The sequence below is a fragment of the Macaca thibetana genome, chromosome 20 (genome assembly GCF_024542745.1).
Source record: "Macaca thibetana thibetana isolate TM-01 chromosome 20, ASM2454274v1, whole genome shotgun sequence".
Classification (NCBI taxonomy): Eukaryota; Metazoa; Chordata; class Mammalia; order Primates; family Cercopithecidae; genus Macaca; species Macaca thibetana.
The window spans coordinates 40118017-40138282 of record NC_065597.1 but is presented as its reverse complement, the minus strand read 5'-3'; the positions used below and the strand labels follow the sequence as shown (position 1 = coordinate 40138282).

At 36.8% G+C, this 20266-nt stretch overlaps 1 long non-coding RNA gene across 1 annotated transcript in view; it reads left to right on the top strand.

Moving 5' to 3' along the window:
* The window catches only part of LOC126943952 (uncharacterized), a 52244-nt gene extending 32326 nt beyond the window's left edge, over nt 1–19918 (top strand). Inside the window, exon 3 of the long non-coding RNA XR_007721909.1 lies at nt 19349–19918. This is a non-coding gene — a long non-coding RNA (uncharacterized LOC126943952). The remainder of the gene's footprint in view (nt 1–19348) is intronic.
* Nucleotides 19919–20266: the final 348 nt, after the last annotated feature.

Here is a 20266-nt window from a genome sequence, read left to right as displayed (position 1 = left end):
GTTTCAGTTTATTTAGCCACTGTTACGTGCTACCCACAATGTGCTATTTGCATGGGTTATCTCATGCACATGACCATTCACAACTGCACATTGCAACTGCTACTAATATCATTCTCATGCCATCTTAAAAAAAGCAAATGGAGCTCAAAGATCTTAATCAATTTGCCCAAAATCACATCATTTCTGAATAGCTTTGCTGGGACTTTCATACAGGTTTGCTGACTCCAGTGCCTATGACAGTCTGAAGTACTGGAAATAATTTAAAACCATTCTGGTGAGGAAAAGAGAATGAAGGAAGAGCAGGAGAAGATATTCCAAATTAGAGACCATTGTGGACAACTTCCCCAGTCTACCAAGATCCTAATGGTGTAAATACTACTGCATCTAGAATATACTTCTCAGCAGTGCCCAGAACCCATAGTGCAGAAGCTGTTTACACAAAAAAGAGAAAAGAGGCAAATATTAAATATATTCGCTGATCTCATTCTTAACTTTTCCCTTCCCTCTCCCAGGGTATCTCAGTGAAGCTTTCTGTAAATCTTTGGCCATCAACCAATAACTTTGGTTTTGGCCGTTAAAAATAATTCTTCAATGACTCCTGAAAAATGAAGCACTAGCCCTCAAACTTCATGGATTTCCAGGTCTTGAGTCTATTCGAACAGAGACACAGTGACATCTATGTTTATTGTCTTCCCATGGCTTGGTTGGCCAAATGTGCCTGTAGGAATGGTCTTCCCAGAAGCCCAAGGTGCCTGGCGCCATGGCCAATCCTTGTGTAATCCCTATGCCTCCTAGCAGTCTTCCCGAAAATGCATATTTATCTCATTCATCCTCCACTTCATAACCCTGTGGCCCTACCAGGTGCAGGAACATAACTCATAAGAAATATTAACATTGGCTGTTTATCATGGAGCTTGCAAAACAGAAAAGCAATAAAAGTGCAGGCATGCTCACTCAATTACCATTGAAATAGATATCACAAAAATTATTCAGTGTCAGAAATCTAATTTTGTATGATATTTCTATATATTTCCACTGCTAATTTTTCTTCCCTCCAGTATTAGTGAATTAATATGCTTCAAATGCCCCTCAAGCTACCCTAGAAAAAAAAATACGACTTATTTAGTTGAGCTACCCAAATCCATTAGACAAATTTCCTTTACAGCAAAGCATTGATGAATGAAATGTCTCATGCTAATGTAAGAATAATCAATTTAGAATGCTTATGACAATTAACAAAGCTGAAGATACGCCTTGAAGGCTCCATGCTTTGTCAGCCCTGATTTGGATTAAACTTGTGCTAATGGGATCATTTTTCTTCCAAAAGGTATTCTTTTTAGGCAGACCTATCAATTAATATGAATTATGCATGTATAAAAGTACTAATGTCATTAATTAGACAAATTAATTTTTATGATGCAGTGGATAGACTAACACTAGATTATATGTGATAACTTTCCCCACGGCGCCCGCCGATTTGAAATAAATGAATAGTTTATATTTGTGTGCTTTCCATAGACTCAATCGGGATTAATCAGGCTGGTCTCTGGGCGGGAGATGGTTGAGATACTGCATATTCTTGATGGTCTTCTCAGCCAGAGGGGTCATTTCAGAGACAACAGAGCCCAAATTGCAACAGAGAGAAACTTTAGAATAATGCTACGCAAGGTTGTGGGGGAAGTTAGTAAATTGTAAGCATTTGTGCTGGCAAGTTTTAATTGATTATTTTCCCCAAATTTACATGCTGTTGTCCAGGTAGACTAAAAAATACAAATAAAGATCAGAAAATAAAGAGTAGGGGGAAAAAGCATTTTGCAACTGTTGCATTGACAGACATAACTCATTAATGTCGGTCAAATTTGATTGGCACAATAGTTATCTTCTAACTCTGGGTCTAATTTGTAATTTTTTAATCGAGTATGAGCTAGATTAATTTTCAAATTCATGGAAACATTGATTTTTTCAAGCCTAGTAAGTTACCTAAAGTGTTAGAGGATGAAGACCATCTGTTAAACTAACTGGTTAAACTAACTGTTATGTTTTCAATGTTTGTGTCTCTCCAAAATTCATGTTGAAACTTAACCCTAAATGTAATAGGATTAAGAGGTAGGGATGTTTGCAGGTGATTAGATCATAAGGAATCCTCCCTTGTAAATGGGATTCATGGCCTCATAAACGAGGCTTCACATAGCATTCATAATTTTTGCCCTTCCATCTTCTGCCATGTGAGAACACAGAAACAAGGCATCATCTTGGAAGCAGAAGCAAGCCTTCACCAGACACCAGATATGCTGCACCTTGATCTTGGACTTCCCAGCCTCTAGAACTATGAGAAATGAACTTGTGTTGTTTAAAAATTACTCAGTCGATGATATTTTGTTGTAGCAGTCTGAATAAACTAAGAGATTAGTCATCACCTTTCTCATCCATTTTGCAATAAGGCTTATGATTCCAACAAAATGACAGCCATGAGGAAAGTAAGCCCGAAATGCTTTAACCCCTTTTATTGCTTTTTACTCTTTAAATCTTGCTTTGCAGAAACTTGATACATGAAACTTAAGTTTTCCAACAGGGATAATTGATGACTTCAACAACATATCCTAAAGTCAAACGACTGTATCCCATCACAGCAAGGCTGGTAGGAGTTACAGCAAGCTGGTATAACCTAGGTAATGTTCAAAAGTTAGGCACGAGAGGTCAAAAGTGATCTCTTGCCCAAGGTTCACACAGCTTCTGCCTGGATCGTGGTAAATGCTCAATCAATGTGGGTTAGAAAAAAAATAAGTAAAGGTATTCATTTAGCTAAGAATTTGACATGGGTTCATAAAACATGGTACATCACAGAGACACTGAAGACATTTACTCTGTATTCTCAGTGTCCTTTGTTGCATTCCATGATGGTATGGCATGGTCATAAAAAGCAAGCTCTTTGAGGACAGAGAGTCCTTGATTCAAAGCATGGGGTTTTCCACATTCTGGCTAACTAACACTGGGGGTTCCATGTTGCCTTCCTCATTGAGCAGCCATAAGGCTTCAGTGAGATGGTGGTAAGTATCTGCATCTTTACCTCTTACAGCAAAGCATAAAAGATATTAGGGACTTCTTAGAAGAAATGTTGCCTTTGTCCATAATTAAATACCTCCCTGGGCACATATACTGATGAGTAGTAGAATGGACTTAAGCCTCACAGGGAGATAGGACATGGCATCCCATTCTCCACTCAGTTCTGACTATAAGGTCATCTTTTTACAGTAAGAGGTAGGTGGGGGAGGAGATAATGGAGTGAGTCAAATAATGGATTTAAACCTTACTCCTACCATGTACCAGCAGTGTAACCTTGGGCAACCTCTCGAAGCTTTCTTTTTTGTCTTTAAGATAAGCATAATGATAGGGTCAATCTCAAATAATATGATTAAATGCATTAAAACTCTCCTGAGGCAGGAGAATGGCGTAAACCCGGGAGGCGGAGCTTGCAGTGAGCTGAGATCCGGCCACTGCATTCCAGCCTGGGCGACAGAGCGAGACTCCGTCTCAAAAAAAAAAAAAAAAAAAAAAAAACTCTCAAAGTGCTTAAAACAAGAACTAGCACATAGTTTGCAAGTCATCAATAAATACAAGTAAAATTTATTTAACATCTATTGTTTTCTAAATACTTTAAAGACATGATCTAATTTAAGCTACACTACATTCTTGAGAGGTTACTGTAAATAACCCCATTTTACAGATGAGAAGATTGAGGCTTAGAGTGATCATCTTGCTCAAGGTCACCCAACTAATAAGTGAAAGAGGAAGGATTTGAACTTGGGTTGCCTGAGAATTTATTTAATGGGACTGGGGAGTGCTGTGAGAATAAAGTCTAGAAGTTAGAAACAGGAACCTCTTCATTTTGAGAAGCCTATGACTCATGGAAAAGAGAGAGAGTGCTGGCCATGAAGGTCGAATACAGGGTGGGTTGGGTGACAGTGACAGCTACTCTGGCCATCAGTTAGGCACACCTACTTGGAGTAGCTATTATTAATGGGGCAGATATTAGTATCTTCATTTTATTGATTTGGTTAACTGGTTTATCTTAGATCACAAAGTTGGCACACAAATACTAGTCTGTCTTATTTCTCAGCCTATATTATAAACTTTTACACTATAAGGTTTAAAGATGTCTGAATACACAATGATGTACCAATTGGGAATGCCTCATCTTCCAGTCACCTGTCTCTTCTCCTTACTCTTGTCTTGTTGTTATTTGTGATAACTAAGACTCTACAATCACCCCTTACTAGTTTCTGGAGGAGGAGAAAACAGCTTATAGAAGCCAATCCTATAGCTGTGAAAGGAAGCAATCTAGTCTAGACCAGCAAAGTGGTGGCGGGTTATGACCAAGGAGAGTTTCATTTAATAATATCTATCAAAAAGATTTGCTTTCTGGGGTGTCATGCAATGATCTAAATCAGATTTACAAACCTCTATATAATCTATGATGTCAAACACATCTTTAAGCAGGTTGAGTTTCCAGAGCAGGTAACTGTATTTATCTGTCTAGTCATGGTCTTCATTCAGAGATGGATGGTCATGTTACTCAAGACGGGACAATGATACTACATTCCTGGGCTTTTGTTGAAGTGGAAAGTATCTGCTATAAGGATGATGTAAGCTTGGAGCTTTGAGAGGACCAGCATTTTGAGGGAGTCAGCCTGAGAATGAAGCCAGCACATGGGAAAGCAGAAACCAGAGATAGGGCAAGAGACATTGAATCCTAATGGCATCATATGAACATTGGGATACATTCTTCTCTGAAGCCAGATAACCTAAACTTTTCAGTTATGTGAACAAAAGTCTCCATGTTTGTTTACGTTTGTTTGTCAAGTTTTTGTTACTTGTATCTGAGAGATCAGAATAATACAGAACAGAAAATAACAAAACCCAACAATATCAATGGTTTCTAATAGCAGAGTCTGATAGTCACTCAAATTCACTAAACATTCCTAGAGACTTGTTATTTGAATGAAGCTACCTAAAATTATGGTGGGAGGTTTTTCTTTTGTTTTCTTTTCTTTTTCTTTCTTTCTTTTTTTTTTTTTTTTTTGACAGTTACACTTCAGCACATGAAATTCTCGGCTACCAGATTACTTTAGACACAATTTTATAAATGTGTCTATTTTATAAATATTTCTTGAAGTCCTTTTTGGTTGTTGTTACAAAGGAGATTACATAATTTGTTAATTCAGTGTGAGTGAGGGTTTCCTGGGAGAGTGAAATGACCGCTGATCTATATGGTTCAGCCACAGTGGACTTAATATTAAAAGGAAATGGTCATTTAGAAACCAGCATTCACTTGTTCATCTACATTTCTTTCTTCCTTGGTATCTACATTTTAGTTATCAGCCAAATCTTCAATAGTCTCCATTTTTATTCTGAATATAAAAAATTTCCCATGATGCTTAAAATTGAGCAAACGTGTTCTATTGATTACTTGAGCGAATCATCGATAAGATCAACAATTTTTCCTTTAGTCATTCACTATATCTTGTGTAAACAAGTGAGTATTGAGTGCTGCGTTTACTCCTCTCCTCACCATCCTAAGGGCATTGACAATGGCATGAAGACACCGGACCAGTTCTAAAGCCGTGGAAGATTTGGGTCAGCAAGGCCCTGTAGATGCAATATTTTCCCAAAACATTTTCCATTCTCTGATCACTTTTGTTTCCCTGAAAACTTCAAAATAAGGTTGTGGTTAAGATTGTAGTCTTTGGAATCTGATGACCTGATGTACATCATTGCTTTATCACTTCTTAGCTACAGGCAAGTTACTTAATCCCAGATTTATCTGTACAAAGGGTATAGTGCCAAGTCAGCAAGTTCATTTGACAAAATTATTGAATATCAACTATCTACTGACAAACCAAACCAGGCACCTTTCTAGGTGCTTTGAGACACAAAAAGCAAAATAGATGAAATTCTCCGCTCTCATGAAGCATATGTGTGTATCTGTGTGTGTGTGTGTGTGTGTGTGTGTATATATATATATATATTTTAGAGACAGATTCTCGCTCTGTCACCCAGTCTAGAGTGCAGTGGCACAATCATAGCTCACTGCAACCTCGACTCCCTGGGCCTAAGCTTTCCTCCTGCCTCAGCCTCTTGAGTATCTGGAACTATAGGCGTGTACCACCATGACTGACTAATACTTTATTTGATTTCATTTTTTTAAAAAGATAAGGTATCGCTTTGTTGCCCAGTCTGGTCTCAAATTCCTGGGCTCAAGCGATCCTCCTACCTTAGCCTCCCAAATTGCAGGGATTACAGGCATGAGCCACCATGCTTGGCCATAAAGTCAATATTCAAGTCTGTCTTGGCATAATGTTGGGGGAGATTCAATGAGATAATGCCAGTAAAATGCTTAGTACTGCACCTGGCAAATAGTAAATGCTCAAGAATAATGCTAGCTTATGTCGTCAAAAAAATGCAATTAGTATTAGCATTTGCTAACAGTATCATCGTTAGCATCACTGATATTATAGGGACCTAATTGTCCCACTTGGTTCTGCCTACTCCCAAATCCAAGACTACACCTTTCAAGAAGAGGCCCCAAACCTAAATGTTAGACCTTTTTACCAGAGTCTCTTTGTGCTCCTTGAAGACTTGATGGTGGGCCACTCCCTTTATTGACTCACCAAAGTGAAAGCTTGTTTCCCCAAAAATACCTCCCTGGTCATTTACACTCTGAAAAAGGAACAGTTTACTATAAGATGAATACTATAACAGAATTGTATTCTCTTGTGTTACAAGGGAAGAGTTACATTAACTCAACAGTGCTTGGCCTCCTTGTTGGCTATATGGAATCACAGGGCTTTGAGGACACCACGTGAGGCTCAGCTTTCACTGTCTTTTTTGTCTGAGATGCCACTTGCCAGCTAGACATTCTCTGTGCAAAATCCAAGACTCTCTATGCTGTACAAGTTGGTAACATGGCAAGTCAACTAAGGTTCTTTGGTTGCAAGCATCAGAAACCAACTCCAACAAATATAAAGCAAAAAGGCAAATAATTGGTAGAATATGGGGTAGTTGCCACAAGCCATGGAAAAGTTAATACACCGCGGTAAATACTACAGTTATCCCAGCAGGGATCAGTGCAGCATGATCTAATGAATTGTCTCTTCCAGGCATTCTCTCAAATGGAAGTTTTTCTTTTGTTAGTGGTTAGTTCCTTGTATGTCAGTTATGGTGAATTCACCCCTTACAGCAACCCCAAATGCAATATATAATCGATTTCCTTTAACAACATCTCTAATGATCATGGTTGGGTGTCTCGATGACTAGACAAAAAATATGAATAGTTTCATCTGTGACTTCGCATGTGCTCATCTCAAGAGAAAATATTGGTAGAGTTCTTAAAAACTGCAGCCTGCATCAGTCTGGTCAAAACATTAAGACACGAACCAGCAGATGTTTTTGGAATTAAGACTCACGTGGTCCTCATGGTGGAAGGCAAAACCCAGTCCTTGTGCTACTTCTGTCTGCTCTTCAGAGAGCAATATGTTCTCAGGGCTCCACATAGGGAGCTGTTTTTCCTACAAGCACTGTGGAAACTCAAAACTCCTGGGACTTAAATTGCTAACCTTTACCCAGACTCAAAGTTTTTTTTTTTCTTTTTAATAAACTTTATAATTGAGTAATAACAGAGAGAAAAGTACATAAATCATACATGTGCAGCTCAATAAATTTTCACAGTGAACATACACCTGTGTGTCCACTACCCAGATCAATACATAAAATATAATCAGCACTGCTAGTTTTGTTTATATCTCCTTCAATTGAAACCCATCTCTTCCTCAAGATAATCTGTTTCTTGACTCTTTATAACATAGATTAACGTTATCTGTCTTCAATTTGTTTAAAGAATGTTGAAATCAAATAAAATATAGTGATGAATCTTAAGTGTCAAACATTTTACTCAGGAAGCAAGAATTGCAATTCAGGGTATACACACAGACTGGGCGGACTTCAATAGTTCCTAAAAACAAAGAGAAGGTTGGAGGTTTTATAAAAAGAAGAAATGTTGTGTATTATTTTTCCAGGAAGTTCATCCGCAATACTAAGGTTTTGGGGAGCTGCTAAGTTCTAACTGGTAACTGAGGGCAGTGAGTAAAACCAGTCTTTACCCACAACAGCCTGTTTCAGTAGCTTTTAGATAAAACTAGTTTCAGGTTACAACAGGCAGTTTCAGCAGCCAGGGCTGGCCTGGTCTTCATCTCAACGTAATGAGTACCCATTGCTCTACATATTCATCAACATTTAGTATTTTTAGACTTGGTGTATGTAGATATATCTCATTATAGTTTTAATTTACATTTCTCTAATGACTAATAAGTGGTTTTTAAAATACGTTTCTTGGCTGTTTGGATTTCCTCTTTTGTTAAGTGCCTGTTCAAACTTTCTTATATCTTATGCCATTGGTTGTCTGTCTTGCTATTGATTTGTAGAGTTTATTAGATATGTGGATTGCAATATCTCCTCCAACTCTTTATTTGCCTTTCTACTCTCTTAATTTTAAAAGTGCGATTTATCACTTTCCTTTAAGTTTGGCGCTTTTAAATTTACTTTTAAGAGATCATTGCATACTCTTCGTTCATACAAATATTCTGTCGTCTTCCAGAAAGTTATTGTTTTACAGTTTATATTTAGATCTGCAATCTACCTGCAACTCATCCTTTCTTCTGGTGTGAAATGAAAACCAAGATTCACTTCTTTTTCTCTACAGATATCCAACTGGTCTAGCACTATTTATTGAAAAGCCTCCTTTCCCCACTGCACTGTAGTCTCACATTTGTACATCAATATGGGTCTGGGGTTTTGTGTGCTTTCTATCCTGTGCAATTTTTTGTGTATCTATTAATGAACAGATACCATGTTATCTTAATCACTATAGCTCTATATAAGTCTTGATGTTTGGAAAATGTAAATTATCTAGTTTTTTTTTTTTTTTTCATCAAGCCAATTTCACTATTCTTGACCCTTTGCCTTACATATAAATTTTGAATCAGCTTGTCAGTCTTCCCAAAAGGGAACTCTTAGGATTTTAAAAATGTAGATGGCATTGAATCTATGAAACAATATGGGAGAGTTTCCATCTTCATTTAATGAATTTTTAAATCCATAAATATGATACAGCTTTTCTCTTAAGTTTTTAGAAATTATCACAATAATGTTTTGTAGTGCTTCTGTAATAGCTTATAAATCCTTGTTTAGACTTATTTTTAAATATATAACATTTTAAAAGGGTTTTGAATGGTAACTTTAAAAAATTTTGTTTCTTAGTTGATAGCTAAATTTATTTAATTTTTATAGTTGATCTTGAATGTCTGCCTGATACTTTATGTATATAATTTTATATTATTAAATGCAGCTTGAATTCTCAAATAAAGTTATTTTGTTATGATGTAATATACTGTTTCATATCATTGACATGAATTTACTAATTTTTAAATAAGTTTTATTTATATTTATGAGATAGATTAATCTGTGTTTCTCCCTTTTCTAATATCCTCTTACATTTTAATATCATAAGAATGTTTCTTCTTTTTCTCTTCTCTGGAAGACTCTGTGTAAGATGGTGTTGTTTCTGTCTTAACTGATACAATTCAGTTCTTAAGCAATATGGACCTAGCACTTGTTTATTTGTGTGTGCTTGGGGGGTGCAGGGCTTGCTTATAGGTTATTAATTATGCATGTGATTTTTAGTAGATACATGACTATTCATATATTTCACTTAGTTGTATTCAATTGTGTTTTTCTATTTGCTGATTATGTCTAAATTTTTTAATGTATTAGCTTAAATTTATTATATTTAAAATTGTCAGAGTGACTCCTTATTATCTGTTCATTACTGAGGTCAATAATTTGTAATATGTGTGCATAGGTATATGTGTGTTGTGAGTCCCCAAGACAATGCTCAGACTTCATGATTCAATAGAAGGACTCACAGGATTCAGCAAAGCCGTACTCATGCTTATGGTTTATTGTAGTGAAAGTGCACACATTAAAATCATCAAAAGGATTTTCTGAAGTCCAAAAGAAATGAGGTACAATCTGCTAGGTGTTGTCTCCCCGAGGAGTCACACAGATGTATTTAATTCTCCCAGCAATGATGTGTGATAATACACACAAAGTTCTATCAACTAGGGAAACTCACCTGAGCCTTGAGACCCAGAGTTTTTACTGGTGGTCAGTCATGTAGCCATGCAACAGTTGCGTGACTGACTTCAGCTACTTGATCATATTCTAGTCTCCCAGTTCAAAACCAGGCATTCACCATAAATTATGTTTCTAGCATAAACTATGTGATTAAACTGGTATGATGTGGCCCAAGGCCTCAGACATAAAAATACTCTTGTCAGGCAGAATATTCCATGGGCTCAGTGCTCACCTCCCAGGAGCCAGGCAAGGGCCAGTCTTGAACATAGATTTGTCTTAGGAATGTGCTGGATTTGCTGATTTTCTTAGGAATATGCCAAGTTCTGCTGATTTTTTTTTTTTGCATACTTTCTTTTCTTGATCATCTTCATTCTTGCCAGGTTTTATCTATTGTATTAATCTTTTTAAGAAACTCCTTTTTAGCTTTGTTGATCTTCTTTATTTTATTCTTAATTTTATTAATTTCTGCTATAGTCTTTATTATTTATATTCTTCTTATTTGGGTTTAATTTCCTCCTTTTCTAAGCTCTTGAGATAAACATATTAATTTTCAATCTGTCTACATTTTAATAAAAGCCTTTAGGGATACCAATCTCTCACTAAGCATGGCTTTAGCTGCATCCCAAAATATTTACTGTGTTGTGCTTTGATGAAACTCAAAATATTTTCTAATTCCCATTCAGGTGTTTTTCTTTAATGCATGTGTTATATATAACTGTGCTGCTTAATATCCAAATATTTGAGGATTTTTTATATTTTTAAAAATTAATATCAAAGCTAATTGTGCTATGATTGGAGAATATACTGTAGGTAGTATCAGTCCTTTGAAATTAATTGACATTTCTTTTATGACCCAAAAATATGTTGGTACATATTCCATGTCTATTTAAACAAGAAAGTGCATTCTTCAATTGTTGGGTATAGTGTTGGGTAATGTCTATTAACTGAAATATGTTAATAATATAGTGCCAGTCTCCTGTGTTCTACATACAAATTTGAGTAAGTAAACATTTAAATTTATTTTATATTCCTGATTATTGTTTCATTTAACATAAAATTCTCGTCTTTATGACTTACTTTGGCTTAAAATATACTTTTTCTAATGTTAGCCTAGCTGCATCAACTTAATTTGGTTAATTTTAGAATGGTATGTTTTTAGTGGTAGATACTTTTACCCCATTTGTAAACATATATTGTTTTGTTTCTTGTAAGCAGAATATCATTATGTTTTGAATTTTTATTCAATCTCACAATCTTTTTCATGTAATGGGAACATTTAATCTGAATAAATTTAATTACTAACATATGTGTTTATATCTACCATTTTAGTGTTTGTTTTTTATTAGTCTCATAGATTTTATGTTCCTCCTTCTCTTCTTTTGTTACCTCTTGTGATAAATACAGTATTTTGAACTTTTTCATTTTTCACTCCATTAATTGTTGGTTATATATAATTCTTTTCATGGTTAAACTAGATATTCCAATACGAATTCTTGTTATAGTACAATGAAAATTAGTATTTTTACCAACTAATTTCTGCTATATGCAAAGGACTTAGAAAAATTTAATTGTATTCAACCTCATCAATTCTATATAATAACAATACACTGTTAATTTGCATTTTAAACCCCATAAAGCATTGTTTTGCGTAGATAATATTTAGATTTACCCACATATCTATATCTTTTTTGTTTCTTAGGCTTTTCTTCATTTTTATGTTCCTATCTGACTGAGTAATCTAGCAGCTCCCCCAATTCTGATTGCCACCTTATTTCTTTTAGGACAGATCCTTTGCTGACAAATTATTTCATATTTTGTTTGTGTTGAAATACTTTTTTTACCTTCATTTTTGGAGGATATTTTCACTTGATACAGAATTATAAGTTGAGAAGATTTTTGTTTTCAGCGCTTTAAAACATATCTTTTTGGTGTTTATCCATTGTTTTTGTTGAAAATGTTCTTCAGTCTTGTTGTTTATCTCCAGGTAAAGTGTCTTTTTTCATCCCTACTTTCTCTCTATGACTATCTGCTTTTTCATTTATCTTTGTTTTGTTTTTAGAAGTTTTTTATTGTGTGCCTAGGTATGTGATTTAGAAAAAAAACATTCTTTTTTACTTACCTCATTTGGGCTTACAGAGCTTATGCAATTTGTAGCATAATGACTTCTAAAATTCTTGATTACTATCTTTTTAAGTCTTTTTGTTGCTTAATTCTGTCTCTCCTATTTATTAACCCTTCAATTACATTATGTTAGACTTTGTATGTGTTCCCCATTTTTCTTGCTCTCTCTGCTTCAGTCAATATTTTCTATTGACTTGTTTTCTATTTGACTAATTCTTTTCCTGACATGTTTTATTTTCCATTTAACCTGTCTGTTGAGGTCTTAATTTCAATTATTTTTCAATAATATAATTTCTATGTTATTATTTTTATACATTTCAATTCTCTAATGATATTCTTCATCTTGTTATCTAATTTACTGAACCTATTAATCACAATAATCTTAAAGTCTGCATCTGCATATACCTATGTCTGGATTGCCTACGCTTCTGTTTTATTTCAATTTTTTTTCTTCTTGACTTTTCTTTATATAGTTCTGTGTCTTTGTAGTCTGGCACTATTTTATTGAGTTGCAGTTATTGTGTAAGGAATCTGTGGAGGTTCTAGGTGATGCTATCTATATCTAAAGATGTTCTATTTTGTCTGTCAGGCAGTTAGAGGAGGGATAAATCATCGTAGTTCAGTCTAGAATGAAGCACATGTGATACTGAGTCTACTTCTGAATTTCCCTTACTCCCAAGACATGACTATTCACTGGTGCCCCTGGAAAGCCAGAAATAGTTGCCACAAACCCTTCTTTCCTTGGCAGACCCCAGGCTACAGTTTTTTTTTTTTCTTCCCAGCACCATGAGACTGTCAAAAGCTCTCAGCAGTGTCTCAGCCTCTGGGCTGCTACTTATGAATTGCCAAATGCCTTACCTGAAAAAGTTATGTGTAATGCTGAACTGGTCTCTCTATGCTTCTCTTGTCTGTAGGATTTCCCCCTCTCAAAGCCTGGCTACCATGCAAGTTCTAAATTCCGATTTTTATCTCCCCAAGCCAAAACTCCTCAGTTTCTTCTTGTAGCTGATCTATTTTACTTAGTTTTATATTCTCCCACTCTTTGCTGCTTATGAGCCAGCCTCAAGTAGAAAAGTGCTACAGACTTTCAGGTTTAACACAATGCATTTATTCTTTCTACAAGAACACGGTTCTTTAAATTTTGATTGCCACAGCTCTCCAGTGTCTTCAGATGGATTTCTAAAATGTTTATCCAGCTTTTCTAATTTTTCCAGTGGGAGGATTGATGTGATACAAGCTGTTCTGAAAGGAAGATGGTTATAATAATAATCATATACCATAAAAACTTGTAATCTTATTGCAGGTATTACAAACTCAAATTTCTACAGAGATTAGGCAAGTAAAATAAAGGAGAGAATTATGCCTGGTAAGGACTGCCAAAGTGCAAATCACATGATCTGTCTAAAAAGGGAAGTGCTATATGTTATCCACCTTGGGCTTACCAGTGAAAACCAGCAACACAGATGTATGTATCATCTTTAGACTATATGCAGCCATAGGATGACAGCTGCCATTCTCTTTCTTTTTATTTTCTAAAGTCTATTGTTTCCTAGACCATATTTTGCTGTATTCAAATACTATATTTATAATTAAATACTTAGTAAGCATCAAAGAGAGGAATTTCAATGGGAATTTGAAGAAAAGAAAGATCGCTTTCAGCTGGGTGATCTGGAGAGAAAGAGGAACTGGTTACACTTTCATAGAGCATTCCTAAGGAATGAACTGGGCAGAGATAGAGGGCCAGGAACTAGCAGGTTGCTTTAGGGAATTAGGAGTGAAAGAAAGTAAAACAGCATTTCTCCACTTCAGGAGGGTGCTAAACAAGTCTGGGTTTAGTCTTGTGCTCCAGAGTAAGTGACCTGAAGCCTGATCCTTAAAAAGGAACCACCAGTGTCTTTAACAGAGAAAGTGAGAGACCCACCAACACCTTCTGCTATCGGGTCAGTTTTTCAGCCTCATAAACAAGCTCCTGTGTATGTAATTATAACTAATATATGGGAGGAACGGACAGGGATGAACAGATGTTGGAACCAAATGAGGATATAGAGAACACAACAGTGTGGTATAAAAAACCTGAGTTTATATGGTGCAGCTGGCTGCATTGCATGCTTTATTATTATTATTTATTTACAAGGTGTGGCATCTGGCCTTCTATTGTCAAACCTCAATTTTTCTTGCAGTTATTTCTATCCTAATACAAAGGCACTCAGGCAACACAGGTGAGAAACTTAGTTAAAAATCTCCTCCGAAAAGGAGATCCAAGGAATTAGAAAGAAAGGTGACCTGGAGGCTCCATTGGAGCTAAATGGGCTCAGTTTTATTTGCCTGTATTTTAATCTGGACTCTGTGAGTCTCTCAAAGCTGAGGTCTATTTTGCCTGTGTCGACATGATGCTAGTCAAGCAGGTTAATGGATTTTCCCCTACTGAGACGCCCACTGAAGTGGAGCTATATAGAGCTAGGCAGGAAGTTAGAAAATGGAAGAAAATACATGCTATTGACAAGAGTGAAATCTGACCTAAATATACCCTCAACCCATTCTAAATGAGTCCCCTGGAATTGTCCTTGCTCAATCACTAGTTTTCAAACGACCTCCACAGTTGGAGAACCCACACCTTCTACAGCAACATGGCAGCTTTGTAGAGGTGGTCACTGAGGGTCATGGACTTCCTGTGGTCCAGTGTTAATTTTGTTTTTCTGTTTCCTGGGTTTTGAATCATTTTCAGTGGAGAAGTCTGTGCAACCTCTTTTATCCTCAGCCTTATATTATGTGTGTCAACCAGCTTGAGTGACAGTAGAGTATTTGGGTTAAAGCAAATGTCTTTACATCTAGGTGGTGTAGATTCATATTTTCTACCTACCAAGCTGTGTTGATTGGAAGAGTTGTTTAAATATCTAGTCCTTAGCTTCTTCATCAATACCATGGAATAATCCAATCTACCCCACAGTCCTGTAGGTAGTATTAATCAAAACAATATATGGAAAGTACATGACATAGTGCCTAGGACATAATATCTACAAAATAGTACCTAATATATTTAATACTACCTTCCTTCTGTGCCTCAGCTATGATAGAGTTGTAAGTATAAATTGGCTCATATCATTTATTTCCAGGTGGTTTTTTTGTTTGTTTGTTTGTTTGTTTTTGCTTCATGAATAAATTTGTTCTCTTAGCATATCCCTACTCCTGTTTCCAAACTTAAAATGTTGCCCTTTCTGAGAAGTACTCCCTGACTTTCCCCATCTTCCTGAGTCCATCACTTCCTCTGGAGCACCGTGGTAGAGCAAGCACATTATTCATGCTCACCTCTTCATCTCAGCACCCTCAAGTGCAGCTTTTCACTGTCGTGCAATTAGTAATATATATGCACATCTTCCCTACTTAATGCTGAGTGGACCCACATCCATCAATCCCAGGCTTTTGAATATTCTGTTTCCTGAGCTGCTTCTAGGGCAAAGTCAAGGTCTACAAATGTTGGTAATGTAAGGGTAGATGAGAAAGTAGGCCACCTATTGCAATAGACTCTCATAATTTGAGCAGAGTTTCAGCTTCTCATAGTCCATTTGTATCTGTCCTCCTTGCTGGGTCTCCTATATTGCCATTAAAGATCAGAGGTCATTGATTGAAGCTAGCTGAATTCTCATTTTGTTTTCAACCCCACTCCACCAGTGCATGGCATCTGAGGGCCGCTGCAGCTTCCCACAGTATGAAGGAGCTTGGCCTTCTGACTAGGAATATTACTTCTCCGCAAAGAAAATATTTATCACATCATTTAGAAGCTTCTGTGACCTACTGCAATTTTGGAAATTAGCAAATAGTCCTTGTTCATCTTGCAGACGGTATTTGATTATTGGATTAATGTGCAAAAAGCCCCTATTTTGTAGCACCAAATATTTACTTTGGAGACATTCTCTGGTTTTATCACGGATTTGCCTTGTACTGTCAACAAATTACTGCAGTGTACATAATGAACTATGGGAATAAAGAAAATATACACAGGGTTAGACTTGCTTGGAAACATATATTTTGCTTTTCGGGAGGGGATCAGTGAAGAGTTGACATCCGGTCACCCACTGACTTTATCTTGTGACCCTATCTCATAAATCATGCAGAAATTTTGCTTTTTATTTTAAGCATTTGGGCTGCTTTAAAAGTATAAGCCAGATGTCTATGCCCAGAGTTCAATTTTAGGGCTTAGTTCTATATCATAAAGAGTGTTTACAAATCCTCCACTAAGCCAGGTAAAACATAGTAAAATGACAACTATGGTGGGGCCGTGAGGCGGCTTTTGCCATGGTCAGGAGGTTCTTATGTCTCTACTCAGGAAGCACCTTTCAGGAGCTACATAAATTCTCCACTTTAGAAGAAATATTTAGAGATTTAGAGGATGAAAGTATGGCAGTTACTTAGTTCTCTTACTGACATAAGAGAACTATATTTGGGTATGTTTGGGCAAAAGAAAAAAAGCCATCTTCCCTGGTAACTGGATAATTTTTGGACATGCTTCCATCCTTGAAATGGGAATCAGTATGAAAACTGTCCACTTGTCCATTCAACACAGTAGCTTTCTTCCTGTGACATAGTGGCTCATAGAGAAACATTCTCTGCATTATGTTCTAAGCATACCTGTTGACTGTATAGCAAGGTTTTTGATAAACCTGTTGAACATCTCTCTGAAGCCCCCGTATCCCTCTCCCCACTTTACTTTCCAGCTTTACCACCATATCCTAGTCTAAGCTCGTGTTTTTCTTGGGCAATGCCATTTTCCTTTTATCATACCCAGCATGAAACCTTTAGGCCCTCCATTTTCTATGCTGCCTTCAGAATATGAATTTACAAATACACGAGTTTTTCTGCTCTTCACCTAAAGGCAATAATCCTTAGCCTTAATCCTTGCCCTATCTTGTATGCCAACCACGCTATTCTTGTGTGTCTACCCAACCAGGCCTTCTTCCAGACAACAGAATGTCCTCCTTCTTCTTGCTGCTACTGAGCCTTTGCCCATGCTGTTCTCCCTGCCTAAAATGCCCTTCCTACTCACACCCCTGGACCGAGATAGCATCTATTTTCCATAAGATCAGATCAAAGTCCTCTTCATAGCACTTGATTACAGTTGAAATTGTATATTGTATATTTATGTTGTAATTTTTTTCCTTAGCATAGGCCTCTCCTAATAGAGTAACAGGGAGTTCTAGAATTCAGCCTCAGAGAGGAAACTGTAGAGTGCCTCAAGGGCAGGTCGGGCTGGAAACCTATTTGTGGCTAGAAAATGGAAGGACAGAAGAACCACCACCACCACATACACACAACTGCCCCACACAGATGATTCTGTCCCTCTGCTTCCTCGACATCACAGCCAGACATTGCCAGAGCAACCATACAAATACCCAGCCCAATCCTTGTCCCTACAAAGTGAAAATCCAAAAGTATTTCTCTAACCTCAAGCCCTAATGCCCTTCCTCCCTGCTTCTACCCTTTCAGTTCACATTCTTAGAGATGCCATGTACAGATCTGGAAAGAAATAAAACAAGCTTTTAATTGTTACAGGTGTTTAAGAAAATTGCTTTTGGGTAACTGCCTGAATTTTTAGAATTTTCTATAATTAACACTTTCATAATCTCAAATAAAAAACAAACATCAAAATATAAAATATATTTTAAAACATTTAAAATATATAAGCTGATTTGTCAATATTCGGGTGCCAAAGTCAATGGTAGGACACAAAACAACAACAACAACAAAAAACACATACCCAGAGTCTTGTCCATAATGCTCCCAATTGACTATAAGCTCATGGCACCAACAGGAAACCAGAGGACGACTTTACAATATTTTTAACAGTGCTCAGCTGCTCTCAACGTTTTGTAAACTTCCTTCTGATCTCTCCAGGATTTTCATTTAATGGAGTGGATTTATGCTGGAGAAAATTAAGGGCTGAAATTATTAAATGAGTATGACCCCAACTGTGAAAGAAATTTTTTTCACTTATTTCTTTAGGTGACAGAGTTTGGGATGAAACTGATGTGCTATAAGTTACCTGGATGATCTTTCATATTCTGTTGATTCTGTAGGACACACAGGGTCTAGCTGTATATTTGGAATAGTAAAATCCTTTAGTCTGAAAACCTTAGTTTAAAATCCCTTAGTTTCAAATCTTAGTTTGAAGCATATCATCCGTTAATTTGAGGCAGCATCTCAATTTGGGAACACTGATGAAAGATAACACCTTGTATTTGCAGAGCACTTTTTATGATCTGTTGCTTTCTTCCCCTCTGTGTGCCTCACATCCATTATCCTACTCATTTCTTGCATCACACCATTTCATAGGTAGGATAAGTATAATTCCCCATTTACAGGTGAGGAGACTGAGCCTAGAGGGGTTAAGTGCTTCATCTAAATGAAAATAACAAGCCAACAGCAAAGAGGGCCTAGAGATTCAGGCTACTAATTTCACTGCTTTTATAATAATGTCAGTGGCTCCTACTGGGCCCCTAATACGTGCCAGAGACTTGACCTTTATGAACTCCTTTAATACTCACTATAACTATACATGTATTATCTTCATTGTAAACATGAGGAAACTGAGGCTGAATTGATTTGACAAAGAAATGTAACCATGGCCACTCAGACAATGAATCTCAAACCCAGAACAGTCTGAGGGCAAAGCCCATACTGTTTCCACTATACCGTCTCCCACAGGAGAGCACGCTCATATAGATTTTAGAAGCTGATGCAGTGAAGATGAGCAATAGATATTTTCACACAGTCCATATTGGTCCTTCAAATTAAACCACAAAGACCAGAGAATAAATGTTGCCAAGTTTTTCCTATGAAGGTGACGTGGAAAATGAAGACGTGGAACTTCTACTTAGCCACTGATATTTTGTTTAGGTTTGCTTAATTTGTTTATCTCAAGACAACTTTCTGGGGTTATGTATTGGAAACAGAAAAGAGAAAATTTGGGTTAATTTGGAAAAAAGAAGGTAAACAGATGAGGTTGAACTGGTATAGTATTTACTGGTTTGTTTTTGTCCTGCAGGTTTGAAAAAAATGAAGAAAGCTGATGTGAAAATTCTGTAATCTTGAGATCATATTCCTGTGAGGTTGGGGCGTGGGCAAGGAAAGTCCAGAAGAGGGAAACGGCTATCATAGTGAGGCCTGATGAAAATTCTGGAACATTGTGCATTGTGAACATGGCACAAGAGTATACAGGTCTTGGGCATGGCAGGGAAGCACTGGCTGTGATGGAGACTTCTAGAGTCACTTCCAATCTGTACTGGCCTCCCTTCACATGAATGGAATTGTTGCTGGGCTTCCATCTGCTCAGCTACACCTCATTTTCCAGCCCCCTCGCAGTTGATTGGCCAGGTGACAAGGTTCTCATCTGTGGAACGTTACAGGAAGTCATGTGTCTAGTTCTTGAGATATTGATTTGCTTCCTCCATACTTTCTTCTCACTGGCTGGAATCTGAGTATTGGAGCAATCAGCTTCAATCATGCTGTGATAACAATGCCTGGATGTAAAGGAACAATGATTCATCAGTGACCTGGATCCATGTTGTGTAGAGCTGGGCTGCCCTCCCAACCAGGATGTCTCATCACATGGGGCCTGGTCAATAAAAGAGACACAAACTCATTTGTTCTTAATGTTTCTTGCCACGTTGGGTCTCTGTTACGGCAGCAAAACCTTACACTAATTGATACAGCAAATTGATGTAGGGGAACCCAAAGCTTTTCTTAAGTATGCAAGTTACTCCCCAAAAATGAACCAGAAACTTATAAACAATACTATAAACCTAGAATTTTCTCAAAGATAAATTTACTCTCATGAATCAAACCACAAAAACCTAAGATCACTTCTTGATCTAAAACTCTGTCTTGGTTTTTGCCTAATAAACACATAATAACTAATATATCCATATCATTTAGGAAGTATGTTTTATTCTTATAATCTCCT